Source organism: Dama dama, chromosome 23 (genome assembly GCF_033118175.1).
Source record: "Dama dama isolate Ldn47 chromosome 23, ASM3311817v1, whole genome shotgun sequence".
NCBI classification, from domain to species: domain Eukaryota; kingdom Metazoa; phylum Chordata; class Mammalia; order Artiodactyla; family Cervidae; genus Dama; species Dama dama.
In genome coordinates, this window is record NC_083703.1 from 38616883 (window position 1) to 38637367 (window position 20485).

The window sequence follows — 20485 nt, forward strand, 5'->3', positions numbered from 1 at the left end:
ATATTTTCTCAACCTTTCTACTCTCAGCTGCCTCCTTGATAACTTGTCCCGCAGAGGTGATGTGAAGGTTGACTGGGATAAAGCAAGTAAAACCTCCAGCACAGCATCTAAAATGTGGAAAGTGAGTAAATACTGCTGGACAGATTTGTCGTGTTTGCTGATTTTTCCTGGCGTGAATCCTCCCCCCATGGTGGATTTCAAACTATCCACGTGACTTTACTGAACCCGAGCTGGCGCGACCTGGCTGTGGCCTCCGCTGATGGTTTCAGGATGCAGACGAGACCAGTGAAGTCAGTGCCAATAACGAGTGGCAGGAGAGATCGTGTAGGGGGTGGAATGAGGGGTGGTACCTCCTGAAGGTGATGGCATTTGGGGTAAGCTTTGATGGGGTGGGAAGAGATGTGTGAAGATTTCGAAGGCAAGAGGGGCAGCTTGGGCAAAGGCCCAGGGCTGGGAGAGCCCCAGGCACATGGAAGACCCACCCCAGCCAGAGGTGGGGTACCCAGAGAAAGATGCTGGAAGATCTGATTGGAAAAGCACTTGCGGAGCTGAGGACTTAACTTACATGGCAATGGGGAGCCACGGAGGCTTCTGTGCAGGGGCTGACATGGTCCAGAGGATGAAGCAGGAGCAGGTGGAGGTGGCCCAGATGCAGGGGGAGCCTGGATGGGAGGTGGGGTTGGGGGGTCGAGGAGCAGCCCCAGCTGCCCAGCCAGGAGCTCACCCGAAGGACAGACAGACACAAAGGGTCGTGTTAAACTCTGCTCTGAGGCTACACCTGAGGATTTGCTGTTAGTTTCCTTTAAGGAACTGTTCTCCTAGAGAGATGAGAAATGCTAATGGCCGTGTCCTGAAAACACTTGTATCTTCCAGACAAAGAATGAGGGGTCTCCAGTGGCCCCTGTAGGGGAGAACTTGCAGGGCAGGGGGCTTCTCCAAGGCCTCCCTGCACAAGGCCCAGCATCCTTCGAGGACCCTCCAAGCCTCAAGTTCCTCTTGGTCACCTATCTCCATGGTAACAAAGGGAAGACAGGACAGGGAAAGCTGAGCATGTGATTTGCGTAGGAGATGCCCAGCAGTCCTGGTCAAGTTAGGGGGTAGGGGGGACCCTTCAGCCCTGTCATGCTCCATGCACCCTGCTGTTGTCCTAAATGAGGGTGGGTGTGAGGAGTCGTCAAAGACCCATGTGCCCCTTACACTATGACATATCATCCCCTTTAATCCTCATACACATCCTGTCTGGAAGTCGATATTTATAGCTCCATTTTACAGATGGAGTAGCTGAGGCCCAAAGAGGGGAAGGGCTCCATCAGGCAAGATGTGGGAGGGCAAGTTCTCTCCCCTGCCCAGGACTCTGCCTTGGGATGTCCAGCCTGTCCAGGGGCAGGAAACTTGCACCTGTGCAATAGCAGAAGGAGCAGAGAAGCCTTTCTGTGGTCATCTGCAACTCAACATTCTGACGATGCTGGTCTGAAGAAGCCTTGGGGACCCTCGGGACAGCACATTGCACCTGTGTTCACCGCACAGAGGCAGCCCTTACAGCGACCCAGCTGGAGACACCTCCATCCGTGAATGTGTAACCAGAATAGAGCCCAGCCACCTCGGGACCAGATGAACAGAGTTGAGCTCACATGAAACATGGGCCTCTCCTAAAGCCTTGAAAGAGTTTTCTAAAGTGTCTTCTTGTTGTTCAGTCACTAAGTCATGTCTGACTCTGCAACCCTATGGACTACAGAATGCCAGGCTCCCCTGGCATTCCCAAAATATCTTCCAGAGCTTGCTCAGACTCATATCCACTGAGTCCATGATGCCATCCAACCATCTCATCCTCTGTCTCCCCCTCCTCCTCCTGCCCTCAATCTTTCCCAGCATCAGGGTCTTTCCCAATGAGTCAGCTCTTCACATCAGGTGGCCAAAGTATTGGAGCTTCAGCTTCAGCTTCAGTCCTTCCAATGAATATTCAAGGCTGATTTCCTTTAGGATTGACTGGTTTGATCTCCTTGCTATCCAAGGGACTCTCAAGAGTCTTCTTCAGACCCAAAGTTCAAAAGCATCAAAAGTGACTAGAAGAGCAAACACAGAAGAAGAAGGGGGGCAGGGGTGAGGGAATATTCCAAACCCACAGCCCCCACCACCATCTCTCCAAACAACCCTTCCCCACCTCTCTCCAAAGTCACACAGCACAGCGAGCTCTCCTCTCCATCCCCCACCCACCGCAGGCTCCATCTGCTCTCTCTGCCTCCCTCCCTTGCCCCCTCCTCTCCACCCTGCACTCCACTCTAAGCTCCCTCCTCCAGGAGGCTTTCCTCTGAGAGCAGCTCTAAGTGCTTTCTCTGGAAAATCGATTTAGCCTCTCGCCTCTTCTAAATATCTCCTGCCCATCATCCCATGAACACACCGAGGCTGGGGGGAGGAAGGCCAGCCAAGGCTGAGGGGAAAATGTGTGTGTCACAGTCACTCATCACTCATTCTACCAGATGATGGGGAAGATCCTGGGCTGCAGCTGAAGACACCTCATCTCGATCACTCAGGAAGTATGTGACCTCCAGTGGGACATTTAAGCCTTGGACTTTGACTTAGGGCAGAAACCGGGAGCAGGGGCTCCTCCCCCTGGGATGAGAGATGCCGTGAACTTTGAACCTGCTGGATCTGGGGCAGAGGAGTGAGAGACAAGATCATATCCTATCCTGGGGAAACAGATCCAAACAGAAGGATGCTTCTGCAACACAGTCGGTCTGTGGTCCTCCAAAGCGTCACAAAGGACACAGGACTCTAGAGAGACATGACGGCTGAAGGTGGTATGATCCGGGGGTGGATCGCTAATGAGGGATGGGGGGGAGGGTATCTATAAAGGACATTATGGACACAGCTGGAGTGTGTGCATGGATCACACAGTAGATCATCGTTTTGAGTCCATGTCCCATCTCATGAATCTGATGAACTGTATAGAGGGTGTGTAAGAAGATGCCCCTGTGTTTGGGAGACACACTGAAGTGTTGACCGGCAAAACCCAGGACTCTCCAGCTTTTTCAAATGTTTCAGAAATTAAAAATAGCCCAAGTGTATACATGCATGCATGTATATGATACATATATACTATATATGGACTTCCCTGGTGGCTCATATGGTAAAGAATCTGCCTGCAATGCACGAGACCCAGGTTCAGTCCCTGAGTCGGGATGATCCCCTAGAGAAGTAAATGGCAACCCACTCCAGTGTTTTTGTTTGAAAAACCCCTTGCACAGAGGATCCTGGCAGGCCACTGTCCATCGGGTTATAAAGAGTCAGACACGACTGAGTGACTAACACACACATACTATACTTATGGTTTATATATATATATGGAGAGAACAGTGCCAAATGCTAACAAATAGGAAATCTGATAACTTTTTGGTGGCCTTATTTTAATGAGTTTCCTATGGAAGCATTTCAAAACAAAGAGTTAAAAAGAAAAACAACAGTGGTACACAGGAGTCCTGTGGTTATGAATTTTAAAATAACAAAGAAGCTTGTTACCCAACTCTCATTCAACAAGGATTTGCTGAGCACCTGCTATATGTCAGACACTGCTAGGAACTGGGGCATGGGGGAAAAGAAGCCCCAGTCTAGAAGGCAAGACCAAGGTCAGGAGTGCAGAGGGCTCTGCTGTATACTCCCCCATCCTCCTTGGACCCCAAGGCTCTCGTGCCCAGGAGGCCCTTCCCAGGAACTGCCCATACCTGAAGGCATCTACTTTGGCACTCCCCTCCCGGAATCTGATGGTTGGTCATTTGGGGGTCCAGGTAAAGGCTGCTGGCCCCTTGTCTGGATTTGGGGTAACAATAAAGGCCTCTCAGCTTCAGCTCTCCCACAGGGTCAGCCAGACCCTTGGGGAGACAGCACGGCAATTCAACTTCTCCCTTTGCCAACAGCACACGACCGAAGACTCAGGGTTTGTGCCCCAGGAAACTGAACTCTAAAGTCCCAGCAGGAATCAAATGCCAGAGTCAGAGCAGGCAAAGTCGAAGTGGGTTCTCAAAGGAACGACTGACAGAAGTGTGGGTAGAGTGTGGTGAGACCACAAGGGACAAGGCAGTGAGCTGGGGCTGGGAGCAACCAGGCTGTGGTTACCCCTACAAGGGAAGCCCCCAGAGAGAGTGGTCATGTGGAGCAGGGTCCTTTGCGGAGACGCAGCCAGCCTGAGAGGGCCTTGCAGAGGGAGACCCATGCCCCCTCCATTCTCCCCACCTGCACTGAGTCACCACCACCCCCCCCCGCCCCCAGGGCTCAGGGCACAAGGGATGGAGAAGGTGAGGGTGGGTCTGGGGACAGGTGGAAAACAGGAAATGGCAACCCACTCCAGTATTCTTGCCTGGAGAATCCCATGTGTAGAGGAGCCTGGTGGGCTACAGTCTGTGGGTTGCAAAGAGTTGGATAGGACTGAGTGACTAACACTTTTACTTTCACTTCAGGGCCCAATATTCCACCTTTGGATCTCATTCCTTTGAGAATCTGATGGGAGTTCTAAACTCTCCCAGGGAAATGGAACCTAAACCCACACACAACTTTGCACCTGATTTTGAGAATTTCATGGATGCTGCCGCAGGAAGGCACTATAGCATCAGTTACACAGTGCAGTGAGTGCTGTGGAGTGGTCCAAGTGGACCCTCAGATATGGGCTCTGGAAGGGAGCAGAAAAGCAGAAGAAAGGGAGGAAGTGCCAGTACCCTTATCCTACAAAGCCAGGAATCAAGAGTTACATCAGCAACTGTTGTTGGAATAGGATGTTCTCCTGCAGAAACCAGGGACAGTCTCAGAAAGTTCACACACTGGGAGCAAGGGTCTAAATGCTCATCTGAGCAGAGGGCTGCGGGCTGAGTGAAAGTGAAAGTGAAGTCGCTCAGTCCTGTCCGACTCTTTGCAACCCCGTGGACTGTAGCCCACCAGGCTCTTCCGTCCATGGGATACTCCAGGCAAGAATAGTGGAGTGGGTTGCCATTTCCTCCTCCAGGGGATCTTCCCGACCCAGGGGTCGAACCCAGGTCTCCCGCATTGCAGGCAGAGGCTTTAACCTCTGAGCCACCAGGGAAGCTGAGTACCTACTGTCTAACGATGGGGACTAAAGAATGGAGGTACAAGTTTGAGATCTGGAGTTTGGAGAGAAAAACATAAACTGGAACTAACTTCCAAAAGATGTTGTCTCTCGGACAGGTAGGAAAGCTCAGCAGGTGAGGTGCAGCTGTTTTCCTGTTAATATTTTCTGATACGTCTGAGTTGTTGCCACATATGTGTGTGTGTATGTAGTGTATATTACTTTGATAAACAAAAGTAACTTTTATTTTAAAAGCCTTGCTTTGTGTCTGCCCTTGTCTCTACCCCTGCAGGTCCCCGAGGCAGGCAAACCCTGCATCCCTCCAGCAGGCTGGCTCACTCCCACCTGCGGAGCAGAAACAGCCCTGCTTCTGCCACCTAATTCTGTGTCACAAAACCCCAAAAATGCTGACTCAAAACAGTAATGCATTCTTTCTCACCATTCTGTGGATTGGCCAGGTGGTTCTGGCTGGGAGCTCAGGAGAGCTGTTAACCAGAAGCCTCTGTTGCTGTGTGTGTATGTGTGTGCGTGTGTGTGTGTGTGTGTGTTTGTGTGTGTGGTGTGTGTGCATATGGTGCATGGTGTGTGTGCGTGGTGCATGTGTGCATGTGTGCATGGTATGTGTGGTGTGTGTGTGTGTGTGTATGCTGTGTGGTGTGTGTGTATGGTATGTGTATGGTGTGTGTGTGGTGTGTGTGTGTATGGTGTGTGGTGTGTGTGTATGGTATGTGTGTGTGTGGTGTGTCTGTGCATATGGTGTGTGGTGTGTGTGTATGTGTGTGTGTGGTGTGTGTGTGCATATGGTGTGTGGTGTGTATGGTATGTGTGTGTAGTGTGGGTGTGTGTGTGTGGTGTATGTGTGCATGGTATGTGTGTGGTGTGTGTGTAGTGTGTGTGTATATGGTGTGTGGTGTGTATGGTATATGTGTGTATGGTGTGTGTGTGCATATGGTGTGTGGTGTGTATGGTATGTGTGTGTAGTGTGTGTGTGTGTGTATGGTGTGTGGTGTGTGTGTGTGTGGTATGTGTATGTATGGTGTGTGGTGTGTGTGTGTATGGTATGTGTATGTATGGTGTATGTGAGTGTATGGTGTGTGGTGTGTGTGTATGGTGTGTGTGCATATGGTGTGTGGTGTATGTGTGTATGGTATGTGTGTGCATATGGTGTGTGGTGTGTGTGTGTATGGTATGTGTGTGTATGGTGTATGTGAATGTATGGTGTGTGGTGTGCATGTGTGTGGTGTATGTGTGTATGGTATGTGTATGTATGCTGTGTGTGTGTATGGTATGTGTGTGTATGGTGTATGTGAGTGTATGGTGTGTGGTGTGCATGTGTGTGGTGTATGTGTGTATGGTATGTGTATGTATGGTGTGTGTGTGTATGGTGTGTGTGTGTATGGTATATGTGAGTGTATGGTGTGTGGTGTGCATGTGTGTGGTGTATGTGTGTATGGTATGTGTATGTATGCTGTGTGTGTGTATGGTGTGTGATGTGTGTGTATGGTGTGTGTGTGTATGGTGTGTGTGTGTGCATATAGTGTGTGGTGTGTGTGTGTGTGTGTGTGTGTGTGTATGTATGGTATGTGTGTGTATGGTGTATGTGTGTATATGGTATGTGGTGTGGGAGGTATGTGTGTGTGTGCATATGATGTGGTGTATGCGTGTGTGTGTGTGCTGTGTGTGCACGTATGGTGTGTGGTATGTGTGTGTGTGTGTGTGTGTATGGTGGGTGTGTGCATGTGTGGCATGTGTGTGTGTGTACACTATGTGTGTGTGCCGGCAAAGCATTCTGCACAAGTGTTTCCTGAATGTCTGTCCAGGTGCAATCTGCAAGGACTCAGGTCGAGGGTCCCAGGTCCCAGCCTGTCTCACTCGGGAGGGAGACCATTGTGACGGGGTGAGAAGGGAAGGGAAGGACCAGTGGCCAGATAAGCATCTTAGTGGGCCTTCTGACAGTCTTTCAAGGCTTCTAGGCAAGAGAGTAACAGACAAGACAGTCACACCCACTGAACTCCCCAGGTGGACGTGTGGATCCATCATTAGACCAGTATGTGGGCTGTTGTCTCTGAAGGAGACACAGAAATCTGGAGCACACATTGCCTCTAGGAAGGGACAGAAAAGGGGAGAGACCCTTGAGTATGAATTCTTCTGTATCTTCTGGGTTTTATTTCATGTGAGCAGCTCTTCAAAAGCAGAATAAAACTTAAGATTGATCCTGGCAAAGTAGACAGTAGTTCACTCGAGTTTCTTCATAAAGAGGAATCAGTCAAACCCAAATTGAAGAGAATTCTGCAAAACAAATGGGTTTCCTGGATGGCTCAGCAGGTAAAAAATCCGCCTGCAACGCAGGAGATGTGGGTTCAATCTCTAGATCAGGAAGATCCCTTGGAAAATAAAATGGCAACCTACTCCTGTATTCTTACCTGGGAAATCCTATGGACAGAGGAGCCTGGAAGGCTACAGTTCATGGGCTCGCAGAGTCAGACACGACTGAGCAACTAAGCATGCACGCATAACTGCCAAACGAACAACCTGAACGCTTCAAAATACCAGCGTCTGAAAAGACAAGATGGGTAGGAGAAGGTTCAGATGAGAGGCGGTAGAGAAGACCCAACAGTGGGGGGAGGTGGTGGGCCTTATATGGACCCTGGATCAAGAGGGAAAGGCCAGGATTAGGAAAACTGGCAAAATCTGAATATTGACCCCAGAGAGAGACCAGATGTGCCTCTGTGTAAGATTCACTGGTGTGATGAGGGTTTTGTTTTTATGAAGGAGAATGATCATGTCTTAGAATAGATGTGCAGACTTACCTGCACAAAATGTACAACTTTCAAATAATCCAGGGGGAAAAAAAGAACCAAGAAGAAAAGAATGAAGGAAATATTACTGATTTTTTTTGGACCAATGTCTGTGTTTCTATAGTGAGATAGAGTAAATGTGGCAAAATGTTAACTGGTAATGAATTTGACAGTTATTATTCTCGCAGTTTTCTGTGGCTGAAAATTTTTTCAAATGAAAAGTCAGGGTAAAATTAAGATGAACGCAAAATAAAAATTCTTTTTAAACAATTGCTTATGAAAGGAAAAAATAATAAGTGTTAACAGATTCTAGAATGAATGTTGAAACTTTTCATATTTTAGTCAAAAACACATTGCTCCCCTGAGCGGCAGTGGCCAGCTGAGCTGACCCCTCCTGCGGGTGACATGACGCTCAGGCTTCCAGATGCCTTTTTAAAAACACTCACCCTGACTCCACACAAAGGGAGAAACAAATCACGGTAAAGGCGCTGAGGGAGCCACACGGTCAGAAAATTCTCCGTTCTTTGCAAGCATGTAGATGTTTCCAACAGTGCGATGACCTGACCTTTTTCACATACCAAGCCAAAGTCATTTTTCTTTGAATAAGCTCAGATTTAGAACAAGAAAATTACCCAGGTGGCCTTTAAAGCGCGAGTGTGATTGTGGGAGCTCCCAGCACCAGAGCAGCGAGAGGGGCCAGGTTGATGGCAGTGACTTGGGTCCATTGGACCAGTGATGTCCATCCTTCCACACGCAGGTGCCGGTCGGTTCACCATGAATTCAGAGTGTGGACTGGCCACCACGCTGCATTTCCGGTAAAACTGGAGATAATAAGAAAGGAAACTCATTACCATTCATGGTCGCCCAGCAGTGAGTTGGCCCTGATAGACGTCTGCAGAGGAGGGTGTTGATAGTACCAGGGGGCACCCAGGGAGAGGGGTCCTGGCTGGGCCACTAGTGCCTGAAGAGGGGAATCCTCAGATGCAAAGAGGTGTGGAAAACTGGGGGTGCTGAGGACAAGATCTTGAGTTTGACCCTGGGTATTCAGATTCAGGATCCAATCCTGAGTTGGCGCAGTCTCTCCAAGCCTCATCACCTGCATCCCTAAACCGGGCGGGTGAGGAGCCACCAAGAGGTGTGCTCTGAAGATAAAGAGAGGGGAAGCCTCTGAAGCCCCCAGGTGTAGATGAGCACAGACCAGATCTGGACATGCTCCACGGGGACCAGACCTGGGTTTCCTCCATCACTGTGCAGGGGCAAGTGGAAGGTGTGCTTTCTGGCCCCGGTGGGGAAAGTGGGGAAGGTGGGACCAAGGAGCCGCCCCCCAAGGAGAAAAGAGATGCTCATGAACTGCAGGGCTTCTGCTTCCCCCAGTGGAATTTGCAAGTTTGGATTCTGAACTGAACCATTCAAGAAAACGGGGCTGAGACTAAGGCAGGACCTGTCACCCACCTCCCCACCAGCTCCCCACTAAATACGTGCCAAAGAAAGCAGTTTCATAGTTTATATCCATGGAGAAAAGAGGGAGCCTTCAGAAGAAGCTGATTCACTGGGACAACTGGGTGGCCACCTGGGAAAAATAAAGCAGGATCCCCACCTTACTCCTCAGCCCAAAATAGACACAAGAAAAGATGCTCGGCAATGCTACTCATCAGAGAGATGCAAATCAAAACCACAATGAGATGTCAGCTCACACCTGTCAGAATGGCCACCATCAAAAAGACCACAGATAACAAACGCTGGTGACAATGTGCAGGAAAGGGAATACTCACACTCTGTTGCTGGGAATGGAAAGAGGAAGCCCCTATGGAAAACATACGGAGGTTCCTCAAAAAAATGAAAAATAGAATTTCCATATGAGCCAGCAATACTACTCCTGGGTATTGTCTTGAAGAAAACAAAATATTAATTTGAAATATCTGTTATATGCACCCCTATGTTCATTGCAGCATTATTTGCAATAGCAAGATATGGAAGTAACCTAAGTGCCTACCAGTATATGAATGGGTACTGATTAGTTTTTATATATGGATACAGTTTAGGTTTTATACACACACACACACACACACACACACACAGAATATTAGTCATTAAAGAGAATTTAATTTTGCCATTTACAACAACACAGATAAATCTAGAGTGTTTTATGGTAAGTGAAATAAGTCAGATAGAGAGGGACAAATACTGCACACAGTATTTCCATTATATGTGGAATCTAACAAACAAAACAAAAACAGACTCATAAATACAAAGAAGAAACAGGTAGTCACCAACAGGTCAGGGGTTGAGTAAAATAGCTGAAGGAGATGAAGAGCACAAACTTCCAATTACAAAATAAATAATTCACAGGGATGTGGTTTACAGCTAACAGAATACAGTAATAAATACTAATTTTTATGTATGGTGACAGATGGTTACTAGAATTATTGCTATGATCATTTCATAATGCATTTGATTGTCAAATCACTATGTAGTACATCTGACACTAGCATAATATTGTTCATCAACTACACTTCAATAAATAAATAAGTACATAAATAAATAAATTCCAGATGGGTCAGAAATTTAAACATTAAAACAAACCATATAAGCATTAGGAAAAATGGAATAAGTTTTTAAAATAATCTCAGAGTGGGAAAGATTTTTCTCAGCAAAACAAAATCTGGAAGGCATTTTTTTTTAAGTAATAAATTTAATTATATTAAAATTTTAAATTCAAGTGTCAAATAAAAGTCCAAATATAAACAAAATACAAAGAGATTTACAACTTGGGGGTTGGCAAAGGCCTATTTCCTTAATATATAAAGCACTTCTAGATATCAATAAGAAAATAGCCAACTGAAGTGAAGTGAAAGTCGGTCATGTCCAACTCTTTCTGACCCCATGGACTGTAGCCCAGCAGGTTCCCCTGTCCATGGGATTCTCCAGGCAAGAATACTGGAGTGAGTAGCCGTTCCCTTCTCCAGGGGATCTTCCCAACCCAGGGATCGAACCCAGGTCTCCCACATTGCAGGCGGATTCTTTACCATCTGAACCACCAGGGAAGTCCAGAACAAGGCCAACAATCTAATTAAAAAAAAAAAAAAAAAACCAAGATGGGGAATGCCCTGGTGGTCCAATGTTTAAGACTCCACATTTCCACTGCAGGGGGCATGGGTTCAATATCTGGTCCAGGAACTAAGATCCTACATGCTAGGTGGTACAGCCAAAAAAAAAAAAAAGATGGGAAAGGTTAGAAAAGAACTTATAGAAATGGGAATAAAGGGTCTTTGAACATAATGAGAAGATGCTTTAACCTCACTGGTATAAAGAAGAAAGAATTATAATGACTACTATATACCAATTACTTTTAGCTCCTGGGCTGGCAAATATCAAAAAGTTTTATGGCCCTCTGTGTTGGTGAGGGTGTAGAGAAACAGACGCTCTCAAATATTGTTGATGGGACTTAAGAAATCAGTACAGTTGCCCTAGAGGGCATTTTGACAATATTTATCAAAACTAAAAATGCACATATCTTTTGGCCAAGAACACCACTGCCAGGATTTATCCTGCAGACATACAGGTACTTGCGCCAAGCAGTCTAGTTACAAAGATAAAGATGCTCACTGTGGCTTAGAGAGATAGCAAGATTGGGAGCAACCCAAAGGCCTGGAAATAAAGAATTGGTTAAACAAATATACAACCCTACAAGGGATACTAGCAGCCACTTTTTAAAATGAAGAAGCACTTTCTGTGCCCATACAAAACTATCTCCAAAATATATTAAATGAATTTATATACAGTTGCCCCTCCCACAGTGGGATTAGGTTCAGGCCCCCACCCCCACCTCCAGCCACACCCCAAAATCCTCAGATGCTCAAGTTCCTCATATAAAATGGTGTAATGTTTGCATATGATAGACCTCCATCCTCCCATAAACTTTAAACCATCTCTAGATTACCTACAATACCTAATACAATGCTGGCCCACACTGCAAATCCAGGTTTTGCTTTTTGGAACTTTCTGGAATTTGGGGGAGAAATTTTTTTAATTTATTTATTTTTAATTGAAAAATGAAAGTGAAAGTCCCTCAGTCGTGTCTAGTTCTTTGGAACCCCATGGACTATACAGTTCATGGAATTCTCCAGACCAGAATACTGGAGTGAGTAGCTGTTCCCTTCTCCAGGGGATCTTCCCAACCCAGGGATCCAACCCAGGTCTCCCGCATTGCAGGCAGATTCTTTACCACCTGAGTCACCGGGGAAGCCCAAGAATACTGGAGTGGGTAGACTATCCCTTCTCCAGCGGATCTTCCCAACTTAGGAATCAAACTGAGATCTCCTGCATTGCAGGCCAATTCTTTACCAACTGAGCTATCAGGGAACCCCTTTTAATTGAAGGATGATTGCTTTACAGTATTGTGTTGGTTTCTGCCAAACATCAACATGAATCAGCCATAGGTACACCTATGTCCCCTCCCTTTTCCTCCCTCCCACCTCCCTCCCCATCCCACCCCTCTAGGTTGTTACAGAACCCCCATTTGAGTTCCCTGAGTCACACAACAAATTTCCACTGGCTATCTATTTTACATATGGTAATATATGTTTCCATGTTATACTCTCCGTATATTCTACCCTCTCTTTCCTCCTTTGGGGGAATATTTTTGATCCACAATTTATTGAACCCATAGTGTGGAACCTGCAGATAGGAAGGGCTGACTGTGTGTGTGTGCATGTGTGCCCTGCAAATAATATATTTATATGTACATACAAATGTATATAATCTATATTATACATTTATACATACCTTCCACAAAATATACACATATATATGCTTGCAGGGACGACCTCTTGAAGACGCACAGGTAGTGGTTCTCTCTACAGAAGAAGAAGGGATAGAGGGGTGAAGCCACTTATGCTTCATGTGTGATTATACTAACATGTAGATGTTTTACCTGTTTTGAAAATTAACACATATTACACTTGGGTAGATCAGCCACGTCTTCCTCATGGACAAGTTCAATCCCTCAAGACAGAAACCAGACTCCTAGGGGACCCCACAGGTGATGTAGGCTTAGAAATGGAGAGACCCCTCCATGTTCACATTTCGGGACAGTGGAAGTTGCCAGGAGCAGTGGTTGATTTGGCTGTGGTGTTGCCTGTGATAACAACCTGCATGGTGATTTAAGGTATTGCCAAGAATCCTTGGGCTTCAAAGCATTCTTCACAAATTGTGTTTCTATAAATGCTCCTCCTTCCACATAAGGGTATAGCGCTAAGCCTGGTAGTGGTTTGGTTTCCATTTGAAATTTAAAATCCTATGTCTAATTTAGACTGGAAGAAAACAGTAAGGAATTAGGTAACTGCATAGAGAGAGATCTAGATCTGCTCTCTTCACCTTAATCACAAGTTCTTATTAAATAGGTAAGTGAATAAATACTGGGTTTATAGAGGCAAAACATGGCAGGATTTCTTCCCCCAGTTCTTTTAAGTTACCCTATACCACAGGCACTAGATTATTCAGTCCTTTAGTTCTGCAGTTTTGATCTTCATAGGTGTCAATCTCAGAGAATCTGTCAACAAAAAACATTTATGCTTAGCAATCAGAGTAGGCATTTTGCAATTTAATAACTTCTAAACTTGAATTCATTTGATGTCATTGTGTTGATACTCCGTTCTGGATTTTGCTTGACCACTGTCGTTCTGCTCGGCAGGCAGGGTCCTGACGGGGACGCTGCGGTGTGCACGCTCTTTAAAGAAGATGGCTTGTTTGGTGGTGTCAGTGATAATGCTAGTCTACTTCTATTGTGACTTTAGTACAGAGTTTATAATTGTGTAACTCCTAGAACAGTACAGGGAGCCCTGGTCCCTTTTCCCTACATCATGATTTGACTTTATTCCTTTTCTCAATCGCTCGCTTTCCTGATTCTCCAAGGACCAAATTCTCCAGTGAGCACTGGAGCGTGTCTCCATGGTAAGCCAAAGGCTGCTCTCTTTAGCCTCTAATTGTTCTGCAGCTGCCTCTGACAGGCACAAGTAGCCACACTGTGTGCAGGAACACATGCCAAGGAAGGTGCCAATAATGACTCAAGAAATAAGAAAATTACCAATAATTTTAAGATACTAACCTTGGACACAGGTTTTTTAGGGAGTCCACTTCCCCCGTTGATAAGTGGGTTTTTAAACCTTGGGATGTCATTTGCTCCCGATAACAGTGTGTCTCATTTGAAAATTGAAGCTAACTAAATAGAATTGACTGTTAATATTTTGCTGAAACATGTGCTAACAACTGTTAACTAATGACATGCATTCTTAAAAGAGGTGCTTTCCTGTGATGTAGGCGTGAAGTGGTGCCAATGAGCATAGAGTGGAAATGTGAACTATGCTGATTGGGTTCAGCATTTCCGATGCAGCATTATCAGTGGGCCTTTAAAGATACTTTGTGAGTATATATTAGCTTTCACTTTTGTTATTAAATTATCGCAGTTCTATTATAGAAAGCAAGTTTGCCTTGATTTTGTTTAAAATGACTTCTGCTCAGCACCCAGGAGATAAAATTGACATATTTTTATAATATAAGCATACTTTTTTTGTACATTGTGTTCATTCTTGAATAAAGTAAGTTCAGTGTTGGCTTGTAGATAATAAAAAAGTATTTGATTTTGATTCAATAAATGTTTTTCAATCCTGAAAAAAAAAAAAAAAAGAAATGGAGAGACCCATTGGAGGGCCCAGTGCACCCCGCTGCTCTACGCTGGAGCCAGCCCCAAACCCACTTCTGACAAACTGGCCAGGCAGAGAGAGATTGATGGTGTGGGGAAAGGGGTGGTGGGCTCTTCTAAGCCAGGAGCCAGTCACTTCCAGGAGAAGAATGAAGAAGGAGACAGGGCCAGGACAAGACTCAAGGAGGTGGCTGGGTGGGGGAGGGCCGCTGAGAGGGGCCTGGCTCGGCCCAGGGTAGGGTGGAGGTGCGAAGAGTCCCTTCCCAGACAAAGACCTGGGCCCAGCAGCCTCTGAGCAACTCAAAAGTCCCACAAGGCTGGAAGCAGCCCCCCAACTCCATTAGCCACATTTCCGCCCAGAAGTCAGCCTGTGTTTGCGGCCACCACACAGGCTGGACTGAGTCAAGGAATTCCAAGAACAGCTGGCTCCTGCACCACCAGGCGACCCCCACCAGACATGCGGTTGACCTAGACTTGGGTCTGCACTCTGTAACATCAGCCATTTCTCTGCGCCCAAGTTTTCCCCTCTATGTCTCAGTTAAGTGTTCCTTTTGGAAACTTTCAGCCCTTTTATGGCATAGTTAAGGGGAGAGGAATTTTTCCAGAACTCAAAAGACGCTAGTTTAGCTGGGTTGGGAGGAGAGGGTGATTTCGAGGAGAAGAGCCGGAGCAGCTGTGGCTGGGGTGAGGGTGGAGGGACAAAGTGAGACCTTGGGAAGTGGGGGACTGGGCTCCTCCAGGCCTGGGCCCCCTGTCCCAGGGGCCACGGGTGCTGAGTCTCGACGGCCTACACACATCACAGCTCTCTAGCCTTTGGTCCTCCAGTACCTCTCATCACCCCTCAAGTCTCCTCCCCTGGCACTGTCGACATGCAACACACATGTTCAAACGTCCCCTGCCAGCCCCAGGCCCCCGTGGTCCCCCTCCTCCCCGCAGCTTGCCTTCACCTCTCTCCAGTGACACCGGAGAGAAAAACTGCTGGGAAAAAGAACTTTCTGGAATCCACCCCAGCTAAAGTTGCTAAGAGCAACTCAGAGGAGAGCAAGTAAAGTCCATAGAGGCCACCAACCCACCCAGGCTCCGGGGACTTGCAGGGACTTCTGGGGGTCTTCGGAGCCCCGTTCAGTCTGCCTACTCAGACCCCCTCGGCCCAGCCTTTCTGTGAGGCGTCTGCTTTCTCCACTCTGTTGTCTTCCTCCTGTGGCTTGTTGATTTCCTGCCAAACCATTTCCCTCCTGGCTCCAAACTTCTGTCGGGAAAGAAATGAAATCAGCACTTGGAGGGCTGGAAGGGGAAAAACAGCTGCTTCTAACAAAGTGGGGTGGGGGAGGTGCTGACGAGCAGCTGGATCCTGATGGAAAAGGAAGCGTCTGGTGGGAGCGCCGAGCTCATAGCTGGAGGGGCAAACTCACGGCCCAGAGGGCACCAGGATGGAGGCTTCCTATGGGCGTCTTGGGCTGCAGTCTTCAGAGGGAAACACATCTCATGTCCACATTAACCACCATGTGTTTCCCTCCACTTGATAGATGTGAGTCCAGCATCTTTCCTCTTGACTCTCCTATGAAGAAAAATTATAGTGCATGTGTTTGGAACATGATAGAGAACAATGGGGGCTGTGGCATCAGGACCCTCCACTAATATTGATCAGCACGGGAAGATGCACGGCCTCCACCAATTGTGGCCACGTGGAGCGTGGGCCTCCAATAATAAATCTGACCTAGAGACCCGGATTCTTGTGCACAAATTGCCTGAGATTTAAATGTTGGCAACTAGCTTCCCTGGTGGCTCAGACAGTAAAGAATTTGCCTGCAATGCAGGAGACCCAAGTTCGATCCCTGGGTTGGAAAGATCCCCTGGAAGAAGGGAATGGACTCTGGTATTCTTGCCTGGAGAACTCCATGGACAGAGGAGCCTGATGGGTTACAGTCCAGGGGGTCACAAAGAGTCAGACACGACTGAGCAACTAACAACGAGTGCAGAGGCCTTAAGGCACTGGCAGACCAGCTCACTGGGGGCTGAGCAAAATTAATGTGAGAGCTGGGCTGACAGATCAGAGGCGGAGACCCTGCTTTATGGGTGAAAGCTGATGCATGGACTTGGCTGATCGGGCCACCCTGGCTTGGAGTGGGCAATGCCAGGGGCCCCACCCACCCCTTGGGTCTCCTTTTAACAGCATGTATCGCTGTCTCCTCCCCGCTCAAAAGGGCTTTTCCTCTCTGGAGAGTGCCCCTGGGGCTCATCCTTGAAAGGCTGCCCGTCTGCCACAGAGTTTCCTTGCCTGGAGACAGTGAGCCTGGAGCACTGGAACTTCACATTCTTCTTCCACAGCCCGCTCATCCACCATATTTGGTGAAGGACTAACAGGAGTATGGACATTTGGCCCTCTTGCCTCTAGTCAGGATAACCCTGAGCATCCCTCACGCTCCAGGTGTCCCAAGGCTAACACACCCTCTGCGGGACTCTGCCTAAAATTGCTTCCACTGTGGCCTTCCCCCTGTCCTGACCTGCTTTCTCCATTCCCTTCGAAGTTTCTCCTGGGAGAACTTCCTTAATAAACCACAGGCACACGAGCCCTTGTCCCAGGATCTGTTCTGGAGGCCCCTCCCGTAGACACAGCGAGGCCAACAGACAACTCCGCCTACAGTGGAAAAAAGAAGTTTGCCAGGAGCTGAAACCACAGTTAGAGAGCCTCAGAACTGTCAAAGGACACTGCCTTTTCTGAGAATCAGCTTAGGATGCTCAGGGCTCCCACAACCCCTCTACTCTCCTCTCCCACCCCACCCCTTCCTCTGCAGGTCACCCTTCTTTTACCTTGTGGTTGCTCCCAAAGCTCCCCCTCCCCCAGGTCCACCCCCCACCACCTGGCAGCCAAGCAGACTGTATGTCTGACCCCACCCTAGGCCCAGGGGTGGGACTTGACTGGTAAAAGCCAATTTCAGTAAGTCCCAGCCCCGTTTCATAGTGGCTGGTACAAATAACCCACCTGGAAATCATTTAGAAAACAAACAAAAAAATTTCCCAGGGAATGCTCTGGGGAGTGAGGCAGAAGTAACTCAGTTATTTTGAAGATGGAAATTCTAGAAGACAGATGCAACCTTGATATGAAGGCTTGGAAAATGAGGGAAGTCAGTGAGAATAGGGGTTAGGGTTAGCAGCCAGACTGGATGGTTGTAATGGACTCTATGGCTTCCCCGGTGGCTCGGTGGTAAAGAACCCACATGCCAATGCAGGAAACGTAAGAGACTCGGGTTCAATCCCTGGGTCAGGAAGATCCCCTGGAGAAGGGAATGGCAACCCACTCCAGTATTCTCGCCTGGGAAAATCCCATGGACAGAGGAGCCTGGTGGCCTACAGTCCACGGGGTCGCAAAGAGTCTGACATGACTGAGCAGGCACTCATGCACAGAAGAGGTCGGATGAGAAAACAGAAGAGAAAGGAGGACCAGAGACCAAACCTGGGGTCTGTTGGTTGCAACCAAAAGCACCTAGGAAGTGAAGGAAGCCAGTTACTGCTGTGGGCAGCTGGGACACCCAGGACAGACATGACCACCAGAGAGAGGCAAGGGCCTCAGAGTTACCCCAACCAAGGGGGAGGGAGCTGGGGCATTTACCCATCAGCTCCCACCAGCCAGAGCAGCAAGGCTCCCACTAGAATCCTCAGAGGAGTTTTTTTTCAAACTCACGATCCAGGCATCCACATCCAGAGATCCTGGGTTCACGAGCCCCAGCACTAGGGCTGGAGAAAGCTCCCCAGGGAATCCATGTGCACAATACAGCTTGGGAAGCCCCAGTCTCGCTGACTTCTCGGATCCCTTGGAGCCTGCAGGCTTGGGGCCTCCCTGAATAAGTTCAGCTGAGGATGGAAACCCTGGGAAAGCCGCCAGTGCAGCTGGAGATAAATCACTCATGGGCCGGGACCGCAGCCGGTGGAGGCTTGAGAAGCGGGGTTTTGGCCTTCACTCCACTGTTTGCGCTCCCGTGACCAGAACGGAGCCTGACCCACAGACGTTCTTTTCAGGAGGAAAGAAAAAATGTCAAGCATATTTTCTGAGGTTTAATTTCCTCCCAGTGTCCTGAAGAAACCTTCCTAAAGCTCAGACAGCCTCAACCCGAGTCTCCAGTATAACATCAAAGACTTTGAAATCGATACCCAGTGTGATTTTGCTAAAGTAAATAAAAACCAGGGGAGGAAGAAAATTAAAAAGAGCCTGGGTCTAGGAGAGGCCGAATCTCCACCGAGAAGGTGAAAAAAAAAGACTGGTTGGGGTGAGGGAGGGGCAGAATTCTGAGAGTTTCAAATTCAGGGAAAAGGTTGCCAGATTCAGCAAATAAAAAAGCCTCGTTCAATCAAAAACTGGATGCCTAGTTCAATTTGAATTGCAGATGAACACTGAATAATTTTTTTTAGTGTAGAAGTGTGTCCTATGCAACACTGGGGGCATACTTATATTAAATATTGCATGGGGCAAGTATTAAAAGTTGCATGCATTGCCTATCTGAAATTCAAACTTAACTGGGTATCCTGGATTTTATCTGGCAACCCTAAAACCTACAGGTGAGTAGATAGGTCTCAACTGATTGTGCTGCGCTCAGTTGTGTCTGACTCTTTGCGACTCCATGGGACGTAGCCTGCCATGCTCCTCTGTCCATGGGATTCTCAGGCAAGAATATTGGAGTGGGTTGCCATTGCAACTGGTTCAGTTCAGTCAGTTCAGTCGCTCAGTCATGTCCAACTCTTTGTGATCCCATGAACTGCAGCACGCCAGGCCTCCCTGTGCATCCCCAACTCCCAGAATTTGCTCAAACTCATGTCCATCAAGTTGGTGATGCCATCCTACCATCTCATCCTCTGTCGTCCCCTTCTCCTTCTGCCTTCCATCTTTCCCAGCATCAGGGTCTTTTCCAATGAGTTAGTTCTTCGCATCAGGTGGCGGAAGTATTGGAGTTTCAGCTTCTGCATCAGTCCTTCCAATGAATATTCAGGACTGATTTCCTTTAGGATTGACTGGTTTGATCTCCTTACTGTCCAAGGGACTCTCAAGAGTCTTCTCTAACACCACAGTTCAAAAGCATCAATTCTTCAACACTCAGCTTTCTTTATAGTCCTGCTCTCACATCCATACACAACTACTGGAAAAACCATAGCTTTGACTAGATGGACCTTTGTTGGCAAAGTAATGTCTCTGCTTTTTAACATGCTGTCTAGGTTAGTCACAGCTTTTCTTCCAAGGAGCAAGCGTCTTTTTATTTCATAGCTATAGTCACCATCTGCAGTGATTTTGGAGCCCCCAAAAATAAAATATGTCACTGTTTCCATTGTTTCCCCATCTATTTGCCATGAAGTGATGGGACCAGATGCCATGATCTTAGTTTTCTGAATGTTGAGTTTTAAGCCAACTTTTTCACTCTGCTCTTTCACTTTCATCAAGAGGCTCTTTAGTTCTTCTTTGCTTTCTGCCATAGGGTGAGGTTATTGGTATTCCTCCTGGCAATCTTGATTCCAGCTTGTGCTTCATCCAGCTTGGCATTTTGCGTGATGTACTCTGCATATAAGTTAAATAAGCAGGGTGACAATATACAGCCTTGACATACTCCTTTTCCTATTTGGAACCAGTCTGTTGTTCCATGTCCAGTTCTAACTACTGCTTCTTGACCTACATACAGATTTCCCAGGAGGCAGGTAAGGTGGTCTGGGATTCCCAACTCTTTAAAAATTTTCCACAGTTTGTCATGATCCACACAGCCAAAGGCTCTGGCATAGTCAATAAAGCAGAGTTAGATGTTTTTCTGGAGCTCTCTTGCTTTTTCGATGATCCAATGGGATGTTGGCAATTTGATCTCTGGTTCCTCTGCCTTTTCTAAAACCAGCTTGAATATCTGGAAGTTCACGGTTCACGTACTGTTGAAGCCTGGCTTG

At 47.4% G+C, this 20485-nt stretch overlaps 1 long non-coding RNA gene across 1 annotated transcript; it reads right to left on the reverse strand.

The window, feature by feature from the left end:
- Positions 1-1122: 1122 nt before the first annotated feature.
- LOC133044356 (uncharacterized) lies at positions 1123-16083 on the reverse strand. The gene is made up of 5 exons (XR_009689923.1): positions 15643-16083; positions 12655-12725; positions 8502-8690; positions 7495-7627; positions 1123-2063 (listed from the first exon to the last, which is right to left on the reverse strand). It is a non-coding gene; the product is annotated as an uncharacterized LOC133044356 (long non-coding RNA).
- Between the last annotated feature and the right edge of the window lie 4402 nt (positions 16084-20485).